Consider the following 23,980-nt stretch of genomic DNA (forward strand, 5'->3'; position numbering starts at 1 on the left):
AAGCCCACTGCATCAAACACTTCTGTCATTTCTGTTACAGGTTTACAAAAAAAAAAAAAAAAACAAGTATTTATATTTAGTTTGCACTCAAAACAAAAAAAGTCAATTACTTTTTTTTCCCCTTCCCAAAAAAATTCAATTGACGAAGCTGTTGCATTTTGCATCTGTTATGCAGAGCATCTGTGAACCATGTATGAACCGACTGCTATTCTTGATGAAGTCTAAGGGCACTGGGGATACAAAGAGGCCATTCTCAGTTCTAGGAAGACAATTGCTTCCCCTACACTGCATCGCCAGACCCAATGTTGGGCAAAAGGCAAAAGGCACACAAGGTCCTGGCCTTAAAGAGCTTACAGTTTTATCCTTGCTCTTTCTTTTCAAGTGCAAAATCTGATAAAATCCATGATATGGAGGGAAGATCTCATGCATTTCATAAGTGCCTTCAGGCTGTTTACACCTGGTTTTACAAATCACTTCCTCTACCCCTGTCTGTAGCCTATCTGAGAAGTCTCAAAAAAAGTTCTCAAGCAAATTCAATAAAATTACACACATTTGTGTATTTATGTTTACTGATTACTTTGGCAGCTATATATTGAACATCTACAACAGCCCAAACACTGGATTAAAAACACTTTTATTTTTGTGTGTATTTAGTTATTTATTTTGAGAGAGAGAAAGCGTGTCAGCGGGGTAGGGGCAGACAGAGAGAGGTAGCGAGAGAATGCCAAGCAGGCTCCATGCTTAACACAGAGTCTGAAGTGGGGCTGGATCTCATGACCAGGAGATCACAACCTGAGCCAATATCAAGAGTTAGATGCTTAACTGAATGGCTCCAGCACCCTTAGATTAACAATACTCTTAAAGAGGGGAAGAGAATCATCAAAAAAATAAAATAAAATAAAAAGACCAGAGAGGAAACTAAGAATTACTGAGTGCTCCCATTCTTCTCATGGCAGGTGCTTCAAATAGTTTATTTGGTCAATATTTACAACACACCTGTAGATCAAGAGGTCATTTTCATTTCACCAAACTGAGGAAAAGGTAAGTACCCTGCCTCATGCTGCATGTCCCAAATGGTAGGGTTGGTGCATAAGTCAATGTCTTTGACTTCCCAGCCTTTTTCTGCTACATTATGACTCTATGGCACTCTACTTCATTGGCTACTTGTTCAGAGCTCACTCCCCAGGCTGAAAAAAGACAACAGTGAATTCAGTGTAATAAAGCAATCTAAGAGGTTAGAGTGGGAGAGAGCCAAAGCATAAGAGACTCTTAAAAACTGAGAACAAACTGAGGGCTGATGGGGGGTGGGAGGGAGGGGAGGGTGGGTGATGGGCATTGAGGAGGGCACCTTTTGGGATGAGGACTGGGTGTTGTATGGAAACCAATTTGACAATAAATTTCATATATTTAAAAAATAAATGAATAAAAATAAATAAATAAAAGGTGTTGTGGAGGGGAAAGAGTGGAAGCTTTGTTTATATAATAATGGATTATTTGTATAATAATGAATTTACAGCACCCTCCCCCTTAGCCACTTACTATCTCTGTGCATTGGGCAATTTGACCTTCCAGCACTGCAATTTTCTCATCTCTACAGCAGGGATGGCAAACATCTCATGTAAGATGCCTGGTACCTGGCACACAGTAAATGTTCTTGATAAATGGCTGCAAGTTGAAATGATGTAAAGGTTTTAAAACAAATTTCAAAACTCAAGGGGTTTCTCCTCACTTTTCACTGGTGGCAGTTGAGACGTGATCTTCTGCCACCCTCCCCACCGTCCCATGGAACAGTCAAAACACAGCCCTGTGCTTGTCGAGTCCCTCTCTTGTGTGACAGTTGTGGAGGGAAAGGAATCCTGCTTGCAGACAGTAGAGGCAGAGGTCTTGGAAGAAGATAACCTAAGGCAGAAATGGTCCCCTGCACACTCAGACCTTCCTGGGACATGTGACATACTCAGATCTTCCTGAGGCATGTGACATTGGAGCTCTACAGCCCTGGAATGGGAAGTGTGGGCTCCTGCTGTTGCTACCAGGCATGGACAGTGCCTCCCAAAACTAAGATTTAGCCTGTGGTAGCTTTGGCTGCAGGGCACTGGTCTATCCAAAGCTGGATGATTGCCTCTGATGCATTCCCAGAACCAGACTTAACAATGACAGCACAGCCCTGGAGAAAACGTCCAAAGCAAATGAGATTAGAATACAAAATCATGTTTGGCATAAAGCCCTTCCAGGCACCATGGCCCTGAGAGATAATGGGTTCCATGGAGATGTCCAGGAGAAAAAGTCTTCTTGACAAGCATTCATGAGAATTCTGCAGTAATGCTCTGTTCATTACTCCCCAGCCGCCTTTTCTCTTTTGAAATGATCTGCAGCCCCTCTTTTAGGGTGTAGGAGACAGTGAAGGTAATCAGTGCCATATGTTCAGCAACGCTGCTTTCTGGTGGTGGGCCAAGGATATTATGGATAAACAATAATTATTGATAACCAGGAATGTGTATCATGAGTTCCCCTATGGGACAAGAGGCAGGTGGACACCCAGGAACAGAAGGCCCCAGATTCAACGGTGCTGAGCACCCTGAGCAGACACCAGGATTGGCTGGCTGCACTTCCTCACCCAGTCTCTGAGCAGCTTGTTCACACTAAGGTATGGATTACCAAATAAGTGCTATGTCCCTCAGAAACATTTGTGGCATAATACCTCCTTTGGATTGTTGACAAATCACCTGAAATAGTAATGTAAATGCCTCTGAACCCACCTGTTTGCTCTGGCTTCATCCTGCCCTAGCCTCAGCCCACTTCAATTCATTCTGCACATTGTCAGCTCTTTGCTTTTCCTGAACAGTTGTTCTCAATGTTTTACCTCTTTTCACAACAACCCCTTCAGGAGTCCTTCACTGTTTTCAGGAAGAATCCACTATTGTAAATTTGACCACCACACTCCTCAATTGACCACCATACTCCAATTGCCTTTTGAAGCTTGTCAATGTCCTAAGCTCCAACACAAAGTTTCCCCTATGGCTAGACTGCTTCCCTCACCATTCTGTGATAAAACCTCAGGCTGTCCTGGGTCCTGGATTACAAGTGTTCCTTCAACTCCTTCCTCCTTTCTTCTTCTTTCATAAAGTCCTACTCATTCTTTTTTTTTAATTTTTTTAATGTTTATTTATTTTGGAGAGGGAGAGAGTGAGCAGGGAAGGGACAGAGAGAGAGGAAGACAGAATCTGAAGCAGGCTCCAGGCTCTGAGCTGTCAGCACAAAGCCCAATGCAGGGCTCGAACACACAAGCTGTGAGATAATGACCTGAGCCGAAGTCAGATGTTCAACCAACTGAGCCACCCACATGCCCTGAGTCCTACTCATTCTTAAAAGGTCTTCCAAGTCCAACTCCCCAGGGAAACATTTCCTGAACTTATCCCACCTCCAAACAATTAAAACACTTCATTTCTGTGACACTCGGGCCATATTGCCATATATTAGTTATGTTTTTATTTGTGCATGCTTAGTCTTCGTTAACTATAATGAGTCCTTTGACACTGCAAGCTGATTCACTCTGTCTTAAAATCCCAGAGCAGCAACAGCAAGGACACCTTCACCAGAGCATATTGACTCTGTGCATCTGGACTGAGATTCCTGATGCTCCAAGAAACTAGACATGTTCTTTAAGTCCAAGAAGCCAAGTTTGGATTTCCAACTTGAAAGAAAACATGATTTTCTCACAAAGGAAATACTCTTCACAGCTTTTGACCATTGCTCCCTTGAGAATGAGCTCTAAGACTGAAATAATGAGTCTATTAGAATTAATTAGACTAATGTGAAGTTATTTACTTTATCTGGGGACAATCTCATAGTGGAGAAATTCCCCAGGGAGGAGCTGACCAGAGTGTGGGAAGAAACCACAGCTTTCCCTATCCCTGTGATTGATGCAGGTGTACACAGCTGGTCTCAGACACCACGACAGCCATCACTTGGAATGAGGTCAGGTAAGAAAGTTGGTAAAATGTGATATCCCACTTTGCCCTTGTCTCTGTAGCCATGAACAGCAGTGGGATTTCTGGAGACCTGACAGAATGCCATCCTTCTGCCAGTCATCTTGAAGTGGGCTTGACCCCAAGCACTTCTGACCAAGAGAGTTGATCTTTCTGTTCTGTACTTTGTGCTTTGGCAGAACCTACCCATTGGCTGACTTTTGGAGGAAAAAAATGGAAAGAGCGACTGATTGTTGAAGGAAAACAAGCATGGAAATGCCATTTATGCCTTGCTTAGGACAAGCACACATTTACATTACCAGAGATGCTTGAGAAGGCTTTTTTGGCTGGAGAGATCATTCAAGGTCAATGCAAACAAACCTGGTCTCTGACACAGACTCTATAACAAGGAAGAAAATTGGCACATTCTGTCCTTTGAGCTATCAAATCAAAAAATTAACTGTATCCCTACTAAGGACATGGCCCTCTGTTAGGGTAGTATAGTAAGAGTTACACAGTAGGATAAGACCTGGCCCCTGTCCTTAAGGACATCACAGTCTATCTGGAAATCTGTAGCCAAGAACGTTAAAGAAAGCTAGCAATACACAGAATAAGTAGTTTAAAAAACAAAGAAATAAACAACAAATCCTTGGCTGAGCATTGTGAGAGACACTGGGTGCTGGAATCACCAGGAAACACTTCCCCGGAAAAGTAGCCTTGAAGTTCAAGATTTCAAAAAAGATTTTGGAGGAACAGAAGAATGAAATGCAGAAGCAATCAAAAGGATATGTTAAAAAGAGTGAAGAAGGTCTTTATGTACTGATATGGAATGATCTCCAATAAATATTGTTAAATAAAGGGTCACAATACAGAATAGGGTGTCTTGTAGGCTACCATCTCTGTGTGTGAGAGATAGACAGAGACACACAGAGAGACAGAGAGAGAAAATATGTGCTTATGTGTTCATAGAAGACTTTTGATGGCATTAACTGCCTTGAGAAAGAAGAACTGATTGGCTAATGACAGGGATGGAAGAAAGACATTTCACAGGCATTTCTATCCCTTTTCTGCCTTTTGAATTTTGAAACATCTGATTCTGAAAGAGAGAGAGAGAGAATGGAATGGAATGAGTGAAAAAATATCACATCTACACCTCGAGCTGAAACAGAAAGCTTGTGCCAGAAAGATCTAGGAGGGAGAGTTGAAGTAGTAAAATGGAAAGTGACCATGGGTGCTCTTGAAGGTGGGCTAAGAGCAAATAGTTTATTTTAGGAATATGGGTACAGATGTGGCAGGTATGCTGGAGTAGGGACATGTTGATGGCAGAAGGCTCCAGCAGGAGACCAAGCATATGGCTCCTGCATTAAGATGGAAGTGAGAATGGAAAGTTACATTTGATTTTTTTGCTACTGGCAAAAAGACAAGTGAACTCTTTTAACACACTTTGTTTCAGAGATGAGGGTCTTTTAGTTGCTTTTCTTTTCTGCACACAACACTTAGCACTAATCCTTAAATCCTCTGCAAATGCCAGAAGCCAGGCCAAACCTTTCCTTGGTGAAACTTTGAATAGCACAATGGCCTTTTCAATAGAAACACATCTCTCTGATGATTAGAAAGAAATAAGAGATTATGGGCCATGAATTTTGGAGGAAGCAACCCTACTCAGATAGCCTGAGTCAGACACAAGACAGTCTTGACAATATTTGGGGAACAAGAGTTTAAATAGTCATTTCCACCTGGGCAAAGCTGGAGAACAGGCTCTCTATTTATCATGAACCACATCACTCTTCCTCCCAGGTGGGTCACTGTCCAATCTTACACCTGGAGCCACAGCCTTGACACACTCTTCTGCCTACCGTTGTTTTGGGAGGGTGAGGAGCCCTCTGAAAGCTGCATCACCGTGGCTCAGGGGGTATCTTGCTGAGTTTTAATGTTGAGACTGCCAGCAGAGCCCCAAATAGTGTGCCTGTATCCATCTAGAAACCAGTGGCAGTTATATTTTGTCTTCCTACTGCAAGGAACCTTTGCATTTTTCTCATTTGTGCATACAAATTCTCCAGTGTTTCTGAAAAATGAAAGCCTGAGATTGCCTGAAAAGATCTGTGAACAGACCCTGAAGTGATTGGCAATATCCTCCCTTGGGTGTGGAGATAGTGACCTGATCCTACTACCTGGACCAGGAACACTGCCTGCAACCACTCTTCTTACACTCCCTCAGCCTCCACTCTGCCTTCCACACACAAATGCCCACAGATAACCAAGGGCCAAAGGTGGCACTTCTCTGTGCCTGGGACTGTCTCTCCCTCTGGTCCATTTCAGCCCACAGAGGCTAGGACTTTGGATCACATTTTCAGGGAGGATGAGTGTTATCTAGACCACCTCTAGGATCTTGGTTTTGGCCTTCTTTCAATAGATAACCTTTCACCCTGTGGCATAACAGGAGGTCCAAGAGTGTTGATAGCAGAGAACAATAGTGCAGAAACCTAACCCAGTCTCAAACTTTAAATAAATCCAGAAATAGAGGGCCAAGAATAAGGAGGTGTAAAACAAAGCCCATCATTGAGGAGAGCACTTGTTGGGATGAGCACTTGGTATTGTATGGAAACCAATTTGACAATAAATCATATGAAAGAAAGAAAGAAAGAAAGAAGAAAGAAAAGAAAAGAAGAAAGAAAAGAAAAGAAAAAGAAAAGAAAAGAAAAGAAAAGAAAAGAAAAGAAAAGAAAAGAAAAAAAGAAAAATCCCATTATGTCTGTTTCTCCAGTGGCATCCAAGTCTCTGTGAAAAATCTGTGTTTGTTCTTATTTTAAAACTGTGATGCTGGGGTGCCTGGGTGGCTCAGTCCATTAAGTTTCTGACTCTCAGTTTCAGCTCAGGACATGATCTCATGGTTTCATGAGCTCAAGCCCCACGTTGGGCTCTGCGCTGACAGTGTGGAGCCTGCTTGAGATTCTCTCTCTCTTGCTTCTTTTTCTTTTTTTTTCTCAACCTTTTCTTTTGAAACATTCAAAACCTACAAAATAATTGAAAGAATATTATAATGAAGATTCACTTATATTTCCCTCAGATTCACCAATTGTTCATTTTGTTATGTGTGCTTGCTTTCTCTATGCTCCCATCTTCCCTCCCTGTCCTTCACAAACCAGTTGAAAGTATACTGTAGACATTGGGATTAAAATTTACCCCCCAATACTATAGCAAGTATCCCCTAAAAGCACCATGATAAAATTCTCAAAAAAAGTGAACATCAATACCAGAATATTTTCTCTTTGCTTTAAAGGATATTTTCCAATCTACAGCCCATATTTAATTCTGCAATTCTCTGAACAAATTCTTACATAGCTTTTTCCCTTCATTTGACCCAGAATTCAAAGGTCATGCATTGAATTTAGTTGATATATCTTCATAAACTCTATTAATCAAGAATAGTCTCCTATTTATTTTTTAAAATGTTTTATAATATTGGTATTTTAAAAGGTTCAGGCCAATTATTTTGTGGATTATCCCATAATTTAGATTTATGTGATTATTTTGCTATGATTAGATTCAGGTTAACATTCTTACCTAAGAGTATTACATAGGTGTTGTTGTGACTTTTTACTATATTAAATCAAGAGACACAGAATGTCAGTTTTTTTCATTGTTGGTGATGCTAATATGCTCAGCTGGTGAGAAGTGTCTTCTGGATTTCTGCACTGCAAAGTGTCACATGTTTTCATTTGTAGTTAATATATAACCTGTAGGATGATACTGTCAGACGATGTGAATATCTTGCTACAATATCATTCACCCAATGGTTTTTATCACCCATCATTGATACTTGCCTAAATTATTTTGGTAATTATAAAATAGTTATATTATAATTTTATCATTCCTTCTATAACTATTGGCTGGCATTCTTCCATAAAAAGAACTTATCTGTATTTCTGTAATATTTTGGACTCAAGAGTCTTTATTTTATTACCCATACTGTTATAATCCGTCATTATCATTATTCTTTCTGAGACTCAAATGTTACCAAATTTTAGCCATTGTAACTCTCTTCAGGTTGCCTCTTCTATAGTTTTAACACATTCCCATCAGTTTTTGAGTATTTTCATGTTTTCTGGTACAAAATATTTCAGGATCACTTTGAATTTTCCATGCCCCAGACCTGGAACCAACCAACCATTACACCCAGGTGCCTTGGTTCCTTTCAGCGGAGAGTGTTTAGTCTTACAAGTACTCAAGACTAAGAAATAGAAATTTATTCATTTCAGGGCACCTGGATAGCTCAGTCAGTTGAGCATCCAACTTTGGCTCAGGTCATGATCTTGCAGTTTATGAGTTCAAGCCCCACGTCAGGCTCTGTGCTGATGGCTCAAAGCCTGGAGCCTGCTTCAGATTCTGTCTCCCCTTCTCTCTGTCCCTCCCATGCTCATGCTCTGTCTCTCTCTCTTTCTCAATAATAAATAAAAACGTTAAAAAACGTTAAAAAATTATTCATTTCATCCATTAGTTACTCTACTACCACTTTTAATTTCATTAAAAGGAGGTCGTTTTGAGGCTATCACATTCTGGGAAGTTGGATTTCACACTGGGGGTCTTTCTGGTGTTTGCTTAGTTGGCACTTTTTGCTGTATTGGGCAAATATGAGGGGATGGGGAATAAGAGGCCCAGGGTCTCTATTTCTGAATGGGTTATTTAGAAAAAAGACCAGGGCCACCCTGGGTCACTGGCCCATTTCTGACGCTAGGCTTGTTGCAGTGCATTCAAACTACACAGGCTGAATTGGTGGGAGGGCTCATTTCCAAGACTATCTGGACACTGACAACCAGAAGAGGGATGAGTTGCTGTACAAATTTACAAAACCAATGTCCACGCTACTTAAAGGAAGTAACACTTTAACAACAATACAATCTTTATAAATGGAATGTATTTTAAAAAGTGAAGATAGGGGCACCTGCGTGGCTCTGTCAGTTAAGCGTCTGATTCTTGATTTCGGCTCAGGTCATGATCTCACGGTTGTGAGTTCTAGCCTTACATCAGTGCAGAGCCTACTTGGGATTCTTGGTCTCCTCTCTCTGCCCCTCTCTTGCTCATATGCATGCAAGTGTGCTCTCTCTCTCTCTCTAAATTAAATAAATAATAAACATTGAAAACAGGTGAACATGGGCTGAACTAGAAATAGTTAAGGCAAAGCTGTTATTGACTAGTTAAGAAAAGAAAGAGGATACTTCTGGTATATACAAAACCTTCTTTTTTTACATTCTGTTTTCTGACCTACTTGCTCTTATTTTTTCTATTTTTATTGATAAGTAAATTAGTTTATGGATTGCCATATAAGCAAAGGTGATATTCTTTATGTAAACAGTAATTTAATATTTCTTGAAAGCTCTGAATTTGCCAGTCCCTGCCTGAACTAGAGTACACAGTATGTGGTCCAAGCCAAGTATATCACAGTCTCCTAGAAAAAGAGCAACATCCAGATAAGAAAATACAGACTCTTCCAGCACTGATTGTAAAATCACAGGCTGTCATTCATTTCCCTCATTTTTATCAGATCTCCACCTTCTAAAGTGAGCAACTAAAGATGCCATTTATTTATGAATTCAGAAAGCTTTTATTAATCAACACCTGTTTACCTGCAGCTGTTCTAGATAGGCATGGCTATCCTCTATGATGGTACAGTCCAAAATAAAAGAAGGATAAGAAATAAAGAAGTATCCTGCACTGAACTAAGTTTAAATATGAGTAAAATCACAGGGTGCTATGGAAGGGTAGGGAGGCATCTCAAACCAAGACTGAGGCTAGAACAAGGTAATAATTATTCCTGGAGAAGAAGAGCCCTACAGATGAGAAGCATTGGTAGAAACACAGAGGAACAATCCAAAGAGAGGAGGAAGCACATGTAACATATGGGGGAGCTACAGGAGTCCAATCTACTTATTTATAGTAATAGTGAGTGAGTGGGTGGGGAAACTGATGATATATGAGGCTGTGGAGGTGAGCAGTGGCCAGCTTTCAAATATTGTGCTGTGGAGTTCAGAAAAAAAAATCTTCAGGCCTCCGGGAGTCCAAGGATTACAAGCAGGGGAGAGACAGGACCAGCTTGGCATCACAGGCAAGCCACTCCCAAACAGTGATGAGCACACAGGTTTGGACTATGCTAACTTGAGCAAGGCAAGGATTATGAGGACCCAAACTGCAATACTGGTAGTGGGTAAGGAGAGGAGTAGAGAAGCTCTGGGAATATTCAAGATATTGAATTAGTATTTGGTGACAGAAGAAATGGGGATGCAGAGTGAGAGGAAATGATCTTCATATTTAGTATTTAATCTTAATTTCACATCAACAGTATTGAGAATTCCAGTGTCAAAAGATTTTTCTCTCTGTACAGCCTAACTACTCCACAAGCAGTCACTGATTCATGCGACTATGATTCCTTTCAGGACATCAAAGTCAAAAAGCCAATCGGTTGTAAACAACCCAGGACCCAATTCACTCTGTATACCCTCTGAGACTTGGTCTGAACCTATGCATTTCAAGACTCATTCTCTACACAAAAGGACAGATGGCAGGGAAGTGGGCAAGAAAGAATACAGGAGAGGAAGGTAGGGGATCTCAGATGTGCTGGGGCACTGGCTTTTGGGTGTGCTCAGCAAGTAGCCCTCTTCCTTCAGAGATGATGTCAAAGAGAAAGGATGCTGAGGAATTGTGGAAGGACTTGCAAGCATAGCAGACAGAATGCTCCTGCCAAGGAACCATAGTCTGCCATGTCACACATGTATCTCCTGAGACTACCAACAAAGTCTCAGACTATACCTGGAATATGCCACCTTCACTCCCTAGCCCTGAGACTAGCTAGACTAGGTGTGCTCTGGTTGCCCTTCCCTACCCTGATGCTTTTCCAGAAATATGTTGGCAGACATTGTAGTTATTTAATATCATTGCTACACAACTAGATGTTTTAGAAGTGTTTGTTTTTGGTTGTGGATGTGTATATGTGTGTGCACACACGTGTGTTTTGTTTTTTTTTTTCTCTTTCTTGCCACCTGGTACCATATCCAAAAGAAGGTAAATATTTCAAGCCAAATAAGATGCAAATGCCAGTGTAACAAATAGCTGCTCAATTACTTACTCCTCTTCCTCCTTTGCACCTTTCTCCTCCAACCATTCTCCATCTTGTTTCTCCCTCCTTTTCTTCCCTTGTGCACTAACTGGTACAGGCTGAGAGGCATCACAGGAGCCACTCATGTCCATGAACTTCCAGAACAAGAAGCACCAGAGAGGCATAGTTCTCTCAGTCCCACAGCCATGACTTGGAGGAGAAGACAGAATTCAATTTTTTGCAAAAGAAAAAATTTTCCCAGGGATGGCACCGGAGAAGAGATCTCTTCCCTTTATAATATGCCCACCCGTTCTCACCATTTTGCTTGCGTTCAGAAAATAACAGAGACATCAGCAGGACAGTTGACTACTAAATCCAGTCTTAACCTTTGAAAATATAATTTATTCAAACCCAGTGTATTACAGAAAGCCCAGCGTGGGTGGGGGATTAGGTGGCCAAGGCGGCGTCAAAGAAACAGGATAAACGGAGTGTTTCCCCTGAGATCATTCCTACAGGATGAAAATGCTTTCCTCCAAGATACTGAAATTTTTTAAAAAGCTCTTGCCAGGTGGGAAAAAGGATGAGAGAGGAAGGATGGCTGCAGGGCCCTCCCAGGGGCCATGGGAGGTGAGTAGCAAGCTGTGTTCATTTGGAGGCTCCCTGGGAGTGGAAAGAGGATGAAAGCCAAAAGGCTTCAAAAGCTTCTAAGGGCCACCAGCAAAACTCTTGCCCAGACAGAGGTCTCCCTGTACTCACACAGCTGTCACCACCCAACTGACCTGGCTAAGTAAATAGAAACCCAAGATACAAGAAGAGAAATGGCATTTGGATCAAAACCCATTAAGATGATTTTCATCATACAAGATCATCCTCCAAGGCATTTATAGCTACCTCCTTGGTGGACTATAAATAGATGGACTGTTCAACATCTAATTACTCTCCCAGAGCCAGCTTAAATTGCTAACGATAGACCTACTGGTCAAACAGTTTGATTGGAGAAAGAAGTAGGTAGATAGGTACAAATACCAAGGCAAGTTATAAGCAGATTCTTTCCCTTCTGATTACTGTTAGGTGGTTAGTTTTTCATGATTCAAAATGGACTTCACAGGAGAAATTTAGTAGCAATGAATATGTGATCAATCTCCCAGTACAGATTTCAAGTATTTGCCCTGTGCAGGGATAATTGATAATGAATTTGCTTTTTGTTTGTGTGTTTTGCTGTTAAATAAGAAAGAAGTCATAAGAAATGAATTTATTTGTTAACAGGAATATGCTGGACATTTAGTATATGTTAGGATGTGGAGGTGGTGGGGAACACAGCAGTGAACAAGTAACCCAGGTCTTGCTTTCATGAAACATATAATTTATCAGGGAGGGCAGACTTTACACTGTAATGATTAATAACATGAGTGTCATGGAGAAAAGTGGCCAGGGAGAAGTAACCAGAAGGGTAGCTGGCTCTAGTACTTTCATTGCCACACCTCAGCTGACTCTCTAAGGCATTTCTCTGTATTCTGAAAAGTGGGTATAAAACCATCTACCACCTAGGTATCAATACAGAGACTATTTATCGATTCCCTTCCATTTTCTGGCTCTAAACTAGAGCCAGGGTGAGACAAGTAAGATACAAGTGGTAGAAAGTCCCTGGGAAAGACACAGCATTGTCATGCATAAATCTCCCTGTGGTTTGCAAACAAAAAGTCAGTTACAAGCACAGCATTGCCACTGTGCCAATCAGAGGGCTACTTCCATTCGACAAAGTTTTGTTCCTTTTCTATCCACTTATTCTTCTCTTTTCTCCTTTTTACCCTTTCTACATTCAGCACATGAAGAGTGTCCATGGCTCTTTGCCTTCTGGATGGTATAGCACTAACTTGTAAAGACATGAAATAACAACCATCTTTGGTCCTCTTTGACCTATTCTGTGAACTTGTCTCCAAGGAATGGGTGGACAGCAATCTCAGGTAGAATAGTCTTTTTACTTTCAAGATGTTGAATACTCTGCCTTCTAATCCCAGCTAGCACCCCCACGGGAATATAACATCAGATACCTGTGTTATAGCCTTGCCAGAGATGGAAGTGGTTGAAAAATACAGATCACAGCCATTAAGAACTTCAAAAAAGCTTTGGATCCTACTCACTTTCAAAAATTTTGCTAAGATTTTTGGTGGAAGTTTGATAGGGATTTTTTTCCCAGGTTAGAGGTGGACAGGAACTTTTCAACACTATCCACAGTAAGACAAAACTGTAAAGAAATCTATGCTGGGAGCTGAAATTTCCCTGGTGTGAAGTGTGAACCAGTTGTGTGGCCACTGTGGGCCAAGAATTTCTTAGTTTGAGGGAAGACACTTCAAGAGACAGGAAAGATGAGAGACTTTCCTCAGTCCCCTGGGGAGGGGTTGGGGTGGGGGAGTATTTATAACTTTCTGAAATAACAAATCAGCAAAAGTATCTGCAGTGCACCTTCAGATCTCTCAGAGGGGACTGAAAGAAAAGAAATTGGGTATTTGAAATCCTTATGGAGGGGTAACCAAAGAGGAATTTTTATCTTCTGCTGTTATGAACCCAATTAGATGTATTTTGAGGAAAGGGTGTATGTATATTAGATTTTAATTAAGTAGTGTTAATTATAATCTATGAGATGTGCTTACTGCTTATCAGATAATTATGAGAAAGCCAATTTGGCTGCTGGCTTGTGACTAATTAAGTGGAATTAGTAATGATAATTATAGATTTAATTTTGGTTTGCCTGTATTGAAAAAGGGGCAAATCTGCTCAGGATGGGGTGTATTGGGGTAAAAGGCAGAGTCCAAAATCTACCCAGAGATCATCCTGGGCTTTGAGAAGCTGGGAAAAGAAGGAGGGTGGAGCAAACAACCTGTGATGTGGCTCCCCCTGCCCCTCTCCACCTCTCCTCCCCCTGCTTTTCCCCAGAATCCCAGCCTTTATTCCTTCAGAGGGAAGTTGCAGACCTATGTGAGTGTGGAAAAAGTTTGAGTGAGAGACCACAGTGATTTGACTGAGGGCCTTGCATCTTGAACTTGGAGAACACAGTGCCTCAGTGTTCTCATTGGTCTGGGATCCCACGTGGGGAAGGAGCAGCCCATAACAGCCTCACTATCCTGAGCCTAAACATACTGCCTGCAATGCTTAAGAACTCATGGTATATTGTAAATTGATTGATTTCTTTCAAGCCACCTTTCTTCCATAAGTTACGTAAGACAAATGACAGACCTATAATTGGAGTACAGGATCTACCTCCTCCAAAGGCCATTGGGATGAACCTAAACTATAGACAAACTGAAAAAAATAATTTCTGCCCTCTGTTTCCATTTGATATACTATTTTGACATTTCAATTACATGTTTCCTCATTTAACATTTGCTTCTGTCTGTCTCTAATATTAGGCTTTGAATTCCTTGAAAGCTGATGCCATAACCATTTTTCATTTTTTAACTTTGTTCCCTGCTATCTAATAGATTCTCTCCACTTCCCCACCCCCCCCCCCACTCCCACCCACCGCCATGGCATCAAAGGAGGTAGAGTCAAGTGAAAAAAAGTCCCATCCTCCTAAATGGATCCTGGGCCATCACCTTGTAGCATTGTTATCTTAGGCAAATCACTTAATCTACCTAAGCCTCAGGGCTGCTTTGTTGCTTTTTTTCACCTTCAATCTGTAAAATAGAGATAATAACTGTGTACATCTTAAAGGATACATCAGGTTTAAATGAAATAATTTATTTAGAGTTTAGCACACAGTTCTTGGCCTATAAACAAGGGCTCAGTAAATCAGTCTTCCTCGGGTGGCCCATGACCATCTATATCTGAACAACTTGGGAGTGAATATAACAGATGCACATACTTAAGCTCCACCAGAGACCCACTGGGTCAGTACCCTGGACCACGGCCCAGGTGTCATAGTGCCAACAAGCACCCTCAGGTGATTCTCATGCACTATGACCATTCAGGGCCACTAGAAGAAATGTCAGTTCCCTTTAGAGCACTAGGATTGAACAACTCCCTACACCAAATATAGGAGTGTTCTTGGATGGGTTTACCCCCTACCTCAGCCTGAGTCATTATCAGAGCATGTTAAAGAGAAAGTTAAACCCAGTATATGAACAACCTGGAAATATCCATTGTCAATGTGATATTATTATCAGAAATACAGCCTTGGCCTAGTACCCCCTGCATACAGATTTGGTGTGTGCACAGCAGGCCCAGAAGTGCTTCCCAGGGAGTTCAGAGGTAAGGAGGCAGCATTCTCTCTATATCTTACAGTGACTCAGATAAGGTCTAGCAGCATTGACCTTAGCACAGCTCTAGCTCCTGAGTGGTACTTGCCCATTTGGGCCCCAACCAATTCACACACTCCTAGTGAGACAAGTGCTGTGAACCAGCCCCATACCACAGTAGCTTTTGCATGGCCATCAAAGAATTGCTGATTTCTACTCCTTACCCTGCACCACTCTAATGCAGCATCCTTACTTAAAGTCATCAGCACCAGCCCTGAAGTCTAAATCTTGCCTGCTAAGCATCTACCCAAGGAGCCAGCCCACCATGCCTGTCACTTCATAATGAAGAAAAGGAGGAAGGATTCAAAGGGGGGCTCTTGCTGACTGAAGCATGACTTCTGTGTGCTTGTTTTGTGAACCCTGACCCACAACAGTGCCCCAGTCTCCCCATTCAACTTTAGTGCCCAGTTTTTTCCTTCTTAAGGTGGGTGTCCAAGTACATCCCATCATCCCTTCCCTCAGTCTGATCACTTATATCTACAATTAACCAAAATTTCTTCAGGGACTACTCTGGGCCAGGAAGTAATGTTTGGCTTTGGTTAGCCCTCTCACATCTCTTACATCCTAGGCAGTTGCTACTACTATCTTTATTTTACAGATGAGAAAATTAATGTCCACGTAGTCACCTCACTTATCCTCTCCACACACTCAGGAGTGGTAGCATCAGCTTTTGAACCCTGGCAGCACCCTCCTTATACTTCACCCTGAAGTCCTCCCCTTTGGTTTCTGCTTTTTCTGAGCTCTAGGTCACCATGTACTTGGTTCCATCCTCACCTGACAGGTGTTGTAGCTAAGGTGCCTTTGATGACCTGCTGCCTCCTGACTGGTTAGTCTCTCTTGCCCTTGATGAGTCCCCACACTGTGTACTGGTTCCTTGTGGAGACTTGCAATTGTACCTACAGGTAACATGACTCAATATCTTTTTTTTTTTCTGGTTGTAAATTCCTAACCATTCTCTCCATGGCCTAGATTAAAACTTACATCACCCATGAAGCTCTTGCTGGCCACTTTTCCTCAAAACACTATCCCCTTCTACTAAAATCATTTTTGTAATTACTTACTATCCTGTATTATTATGTGTATGTTTCAGTGTCATCCATATCTGACTCTCCTAGGCAAATTACAAACTCCTTACAGAGTATCATGCTATATTGATCTTTTTAAGCTCAGTGGCATCTTCTGTAGTGCTCTACTCATAACGGGTACAATATGAATGAGATGACTGAATAATTTTGAACTAAATGAACTGCATAGTCTGAGAGTATCAACAAGAAGTCTTACTGTCTTGTCTTACTGGGATTATCAAGAATGCAAGGGCTTGTGCTCACACTGAGTGTGGGGGTGGAGGCAGGCACTCATGAGGCTGTAACCAGGCTGATGCATACATAGGTGACAAGGAGAATTAAAGTTATTACCAAGATAATATGACCCACTGATGCTAAACAGCTTTATTGAGATTAAGTGTATATGGATGTGAATGTATTGCACAAATTTGAGGCCAGAATTTTATCATGAAGCTAATTCAATTCAAGAGACATTCATTGGACAGCTTCTATATGCAAAAATGCACAAGGCTGCCTCTGTCCCGAAAGGGCTTACACTAATCAAATATAACATTAGAGCTTAACGAGTCTTTGGAGAATAGGAATCTAATCACCTCATTTTGCAATAGAGAACAGTGAGACCCAGAGAAGGGAGGCTACTGACAATGGCCACACAGCTCTCTAGGGACACATCCAGTATTAGAACCTGAATCTGTTTCATTGTATCACAACCCTTCTTCCCAGAGTAACAAAACCCAATGTAACAGTGGCTACAATTTCAGTTAGTGAAAAGATAAAACACTCAGGCCAATGAGGGGAATTATTTCGTAGCAGAAATCCACAAAAGATCATGTCCTTAAGTCCCTACAGAAATCATTGTTTATTTAAAATTCTATCCTCAAATGAAAAATAAGTGAGGACTATAATAAGTGCTATAGTAGAAGTATATCTGAGTGAAGCCTTGAGAAAAAGTAGAAATTTCAACAGACTGAGACAGGAAACAGGAAAAAAAATAAGGGGGAAGCCTAAATGAAATCATACACAGGATGGTGTTCATAACCTTCAACAAAATAAAACAAATTCAAGGTATTAACCATCTAAAGGGGAGAGAAGAGCACAAAGGAAGGAGGAGAGGACCTTGAGGAACTTCTACTCAGAGACTGCCAAGTAAAGTAGACTAGCTAGAATTCATATTTCTAGAAGGAGATGAGGGAGAAGGCTGAGGTCATAACATGATGGGATTGGAGTACCACGTGAAGGAGCTTGTCCAGAAGGAACTTATATAGTATCGTCTGTGCAGTAGTCTTTAAATTATAGACTTTGGCACTTGGCACCTGGAGGTACCATGATCAGAGTAAAGCAGATAAGGTGGTCATTAAAGTGCACAGACTAGGGAGGCAATGGAGTTAGAATAAGTGCAGTAACTGGGGGAAAATGCAAGATACCTCAATGCAGAACTGTCAGTTCCCCATAGCTGATGGGACCTACATGCCTGCTGGTGAGAAGAGCTGATGACAATGTCAACAATGGTGTCAGTGACATGAAAGGAGAACATCTGAGAGGAAATGTGAGCTTGAATCTAGCTGTTCCAAATTTGAGGTGGTAGGTGACATGTAGTTAAGGATGTCCAACAAGGTGTTCCTTGTCAAAGTACCAACACAGCTTGGACTTCTGACTTTTTCTCCTAAAATCAACCATGGGAAAACTAGAATACAGAGGACAGCATGGGTTTTACAAAGTTATGATGACAAAAATATCAAAAATGCCCATGAGAAATCCCTAGAAAATCTGAACATCGTCTTAACCTTGAGTGGTTCTATCGTAGGAGCTTAGAACAGGTGCAGTGCCCCCACCCCTGGTTTGAGGACAGCAGAGACAGGGAGTGAGAGGATAAGTTGGAGGAAGACTTTCAAGTTCTCTTATTTCCTTTTATTTTGCCTTTTGGCAAAATTCACCTGTTCTAGCACCACTGCAAACAGCTGCTAGAGCTTTCAGATACAATGAAGATGGCATTGTAAATAACTGAGGAAAGGAAAAATGATGTTATAAAAACCAGCTTATTAAATGGACAAAAGTAAAACTTCTTATCTATTTAACTCTATATTCAAAGGTAGATGCAGCATAAATTAAAGACTGAAATGAAAAAGTTAAATTGAAATATAATAGAAGAAAATATGGGGGGAGATCTTTGTAACCTAAGGATAGAGACCAAATGTTTAAACAAAAGCCCAAAACATTATGCAAAAGTTTCCAAATATGATCATATCAAAATTGGAGTATGTACTTCAACAGAAGCCATGATAGAATTAACAGACAGTGATAGATTAGGAAAAGACATCTGAAGTATTTGAAACAGACAAAAGACTACTATTTAGAATATATCAGGGATGCATACAGAAAAGGACAGCAACCCTAAGAGAAAATAGGGGCAAAAATTTAAATGATATATTTAAAGAAGGAGAAACACAAAACGCTAAGAAGTATATAAAGAAACTCTGAAATTAATTGGTAATCAGCAAATTTTCAAAGTAAAACAAAAATGAGATATCAATTAATAACCTGCTTAACTGGTAAGGTTTAGAAAGTTGGATAAAGCCAAATATTGAAGAAAGGGAAGAGAAAAATACCCCACAGAACTGCATGTGGGAGTGCAGACTAGAACTGCCACAGCATAGGGCAGTCAGATAAAGCAATGTACAGTCTGGAACCATTCATCCCACTCCTAAGTATATAAACCTACAGGATTCTTGCACAGGCCTCTTTCAAACCATGCTTAAAGATGTTCATCTTAGCACTTATACTGAAGGCAACCAGTGTCAATCACTGGAATAGTGGACAAGTGAAATTTGATAGATGTGCCCCACTGAAAGTTAAAAGTAGTTAGAAGTTACATAAAGTTACATAAAAATATTATTGGGTTTTAAACAGTGCTGAAAAAAATTAAGTAACAGTATATAATACGTAACACATCACCATTTATGTTACATAAAAACTATATCTCTCTATCTATCTATCTATCTATATAGATATCTATCTATATATCTATATATCTAGAGAGAGAGAGAGAGAGATCAAAGAGCTTTAAAAGGATACACATGAAACGCATTTGAATGGTCCTTAATGGAGGCATAGCTATCAGAAATGGGGATAACAGGAAATAACTACATAAATAAAACAGGAAAAGGGGCCTTAATGCATTGTCCAATGATGATAATGTCCTGTGAATATGAGACCCAATCATCTACACCTAAGATTCTAAATTAAAAGAAAAAAGATCCAACCAGTAGTTGAAAATAGGAGTTGGCAACTTAGAGAACTGAGACATAGAGGAGGTATTGGCAAAGGCACATCTAGAAGTGATAGCTAAATCCGTGGTTAGGCAGTAGATAACATTGCCAAAGAATAGAGCCAAGAAAGGAAAGCAGGAGGGACAGAGAACACAGAAGAGGTAGTGAAAAACACAGGAAAAAAAACAATAGAAACTTTCTCAATTTATTTAATAAGGTTACACCCACCCTGCTACAACACCAGCTAGAAAAAAACAAAAAAAATAATTTTAAATCAATTACTATGTAATATGATGTAAAACAGTAATAGCATAAAATTCAGCAGCATACTAAAATTTGTACCACATTTGGTAGGGTTCATGCCAGGTATACCAGATCTCAACTATATTAGATCCATCAATAATAAAGCATTGCACTAAAATACAGAGGAAAAAAATCATGCAATAATATCATTAGATGGCCAAATAAGTTTTGTTAAAATTAACAACTATTCAATGGAAAAAAAAGAATGAAAACTTTAGGCAAATTAGGAAAAAAGGTAAATTTCCCAAAACTCATAAAGCTGTATAACAAAAATTAGCAGCAAACCTCATTGAATCTTGAAACACAGAAGACAATTCCATAAAATTATGAACAAGAAAAGAATACCCATCTAGAGATTTTAAATAAACATAAGGGTGGAGAGGGTTGGGAAGACAAAAAATAAATAAATAAATAAATTTATTATTATGTAACAAAAATATGTGTCTCCTTAGAAATACAAATTATTAAAACTTTCAAATAAACACACAAATAAAAACAAAAACAAAAAACATCAATGAAGTGACTGGATATAAAAGAATATACAAAAAATAAACAACCAAAAATCAATAGATTTCCTTTATACCAGCAATAAGTAGTTATAAGGTGCAATTATTAAAAACATATTTGGGGTGCCTGGGTGTCTCAGACGGTTGAGTACCTGACTTCCACTCAGGTTATGATCTCATGGTTCATAAGTTCAAGCCCTGCTGTCAGCACAGAGCCTGCTTGGATCCTCTGTCTCCCACTCAGCCCCTCCCCCACTTATGTATGCTCGCTCTTTCTCACTCTCTCTCTCTCTGTCTGTCTCTCAAAAATAAATAAAACATTTAAAAAATCAAACCAATGTCAAAAATTACAACATGAATAAGGATTAATTTAATAAGAAATTCACGAGAGCTATATAAATGAAACTCTAAAACATTATGAAAGAACATTTTTAAAAGCCCTGAATGATAGCTATGATGAACAGTTACTGTTCTGATCCGAGTATCCTCCTACACTGATGATTTGCATTCCACCTAGCCCCTACCTACTGGAGACTTTGCTTGGCCTATGGTTCTCTGTTTTGCATTGTCAGCTTTCTGTCTGTACTGTGAAGTCCTCTCATTGTAAAACACACTTTAGTATCATCCATATGATTAAAAGCAAAATAAGACCTCCATTGCCACACAAAACCTCAGATTAATATATCTCCAAAGATTTGCCTATCGTTACTACTGCCAATCTTCATAATTCACAGATTCTTTATATGCCTAGCTGCCTATTTGCTAAATTTTTGTGTAATCCCCAAATCAGTTCTTACGGCACTTTTGTAGTCATTCATGGACACGAGCAGCAAAAAATGTGAGTCACCTCACATGCATGTTTCCATCTGAGGTTTAACAAGATCATGCTCTGCCTTTCTGTTCCAGCTTTCTTAACTCTAACTAAGTGTCCTTTCCTTGGTCTATGAAGTGCCACGTTTTCCCCATTTTTGTGTTTTTTGTTGGTGATTTTGCTGTTTAAAATAACACCCAAGATTAGTGCTGAGTTGCTTTCTAATGTCCTTAAGAGTGAAAAAGTTGCGATGTACCTTATGGAGAAAAATGTTCAGGGATGAGTTATAGTGCTGTTTACCATGAGTTCAATGTTAATTAATCAACAATATAGAGTAGTAAAGTGTCTTTACAGAGAAATGCACATGAGTTTATGTATTGATTGGTTGATAAAAATGTTATAAAGAGAGGCTCCTTCCTAAAGACCTAGGAACCTAGGAGAAGTGGTTCCATAATCACTAGTATAGTGTTTGTGGTGATTTTACCAAACATAACTACCATAAATAATACAAATTGACTGTATTTCATTTCTTCATGTCTCATTATTTCTTCAACTCCAGGCAAGCTTTTGAACTCATCATTTCATCATAATTAACTCTGGCTAATGTCGCCAGTTACCAATTCCAAGGGTCTGAGACATCTGTTCTCTCCCCTCATCACATTGACCATCCACAACATTCTGTATAATAACCACACCTTCTTGAAAAACCTTTTTTGGGTTTTTCTCAAAACTGCGCTATCTCCATCATTGCTTCTCCACAGCCTCCCTTACTGTCTTCTTTTCCTCAACCTTTGTGTAGGAGTTCCTTGGAACTCTCTTAATCTGCTTCTCTTATCAGCCTCTTCCCTGGGAATCTCTTCCAAACCAATAGCTTTAATGGACAACAATATGCTGACAATTCTCAGGCATTTATAGCCAGCAGAACTCTCCTCAAGACTCAGAACTACTTCTTGACATCTGTACATGGATGATCTTTTAGAGTTAGCACAGAATCCATGAACAACTCTAGATGGACCCACATGTTTCACCTCTCCAATCTTCTCATTCAATTAGCTTCTCAAACCTGAAGTCTTTGGAGCCACTTCTTATTCTTCACTCTCTCTCTCATTCCATATAATCAATGCATCAGAAAACTCCCTGTCTCTACTTTGAAAATATATGCTAAATAGGGCGCCTGGGTGGCTCAGTCGGTTAAGCATCCGACTTCAGCTCAGGTCACGATCTCGCAGTCCGTGAGTTCGAGCCCCGCGTCGGGCTCTGGGCTGATGGCTCAGAGCCTGGAGCATGCTTCCGATTCTGTGTCTCCCTCTCTCTCTGCCCCTCCCCCGTTCATGCTCTGTCTCTCTCTGTCTCAAAAATAAATACACGTTAAAAAAATTTAAAAAAAAAAGAAAATATATGCTAAATCAATTAGCATCTCTCCACCTCACTGTTTCTGTCATAATCTACAGTCCCATCATGTTTTATCCTGATTACGGCAACTATTTTTTAAACAACTCCTACCTCCTCTATTTTCTCCCCAACACACATACAATCTGTTCTCACAGAAACTAGAATGGGCTGGTAAATTGCAAATCAAATGATTCCACTTTATTCAAAACCCTCCAAAGGCTTTGTATTGTATTGAGAATATTATCTAAATCTTTTACTATGACCCTACATGATCTATCTTTGTCTATATCTCTGATCACTGACAAAATACCTTATCTTGCACCTTGTTGTCTTTTTTAGTTCTTGAAACTGACAAGGTAGTTACCAACCTAGGCACTTTGTGCGGGCTGATACCTCTGAAATGTTCTTCTCTCAGATTTTTTCTTAGTTGACTCCTCATGATCAGGTACTAGCTAAAATATAGCTCCCTCAGAGAGGATTCCCTGAATATGCAATCCAAAACAAAAACAAAAACAAACAAACAAAAAGGCACCTCCTTCTTAGTCATATTCTATTTTATTAACTTGTTATTTTCCTTTCCATAGTCTTTTCACCACGGTTGGTCTTGATATTTTTCTGTTATTCACCTGCTCATCATGAGACTTCCCCATTTCATCCTCCAGAATGTAAGTTTTATTAGAGAAAAACTTTGGCAATTTTGTCTGTCTCAGAGCCAGGGTGATTTCAGGTACATAATAGATTTTAAATAAATATTCATTGAAGGAATGTGTCATTTTACTGTAAAGTCTCAATAGCGTAGAGATGCTAAATGTGTGTGTGTGTGTGTGTGTGTGTGCGTGTGTGTGTGTGTGTGTGTGTGTGTAAACTCCAATTTGGGGTGCCTGGGGGGTTCATTCAGTTAAGCATCTGACTTTGACTCAGGTCATGATCTCATGGTTCGTGACTTCAAGCTTCACGTTGGGCTTTGTGCTGATGGCTCAGAACCTGGACCCTGCTTCAGATTCTGTATCTCCCTCTCTCTCTGCACCTCTCTCCCCACCCCCTCTCAAAACTAAACATTAAAACATTTAAAAAGAAAGTAAAGTAACCCCAATAAAAATTCTGGTAAAGTTGGTACTTGACTAATCAGTAAGACTTGGTCTGGATGGACTTTATTAAGCTAACCAACCTATGATTTCTTTTTGTTTGTTAGTTTGTTTTGTTTTTTCTTTTTTGTTGTTGTTGTTGTTGTGTTGTGTTGTGTTGTGTTGTGTTGTGTTGAAAGACAGGGTGGAGAGCAGAGATAGAG

General features: G+C 40.1%; 1 protein-coding gene across 1 annotated transcript in view; it reads right to left on the reverse strand.

Moving 5' to 3' along the window:
• OPCML (opioid binding protein/cell adhesion molecule like) overlaps positions 1–23,980 on the reverse strand; it is a 1,071,462-nt gene that overhangs the window by 1,010,175 nt on the left and 37,307 nt on the right. The window lies entirely within an intron of this gene.

Source organism: Felis catus, chromosome D1 (genome assembly GCF_018350175.1).
Source record: "Felis catus isolate Fca126 chromosome D1, F.catus_Fca126_mat1.0, whole genome shotgun sequence".
In the NCBI taxonomy this organism is placed as follows: Eukaryota; Metazoa; Chordata; class Mammalia; order Carnivora; family Felidae; genus Felis; species Felis catus.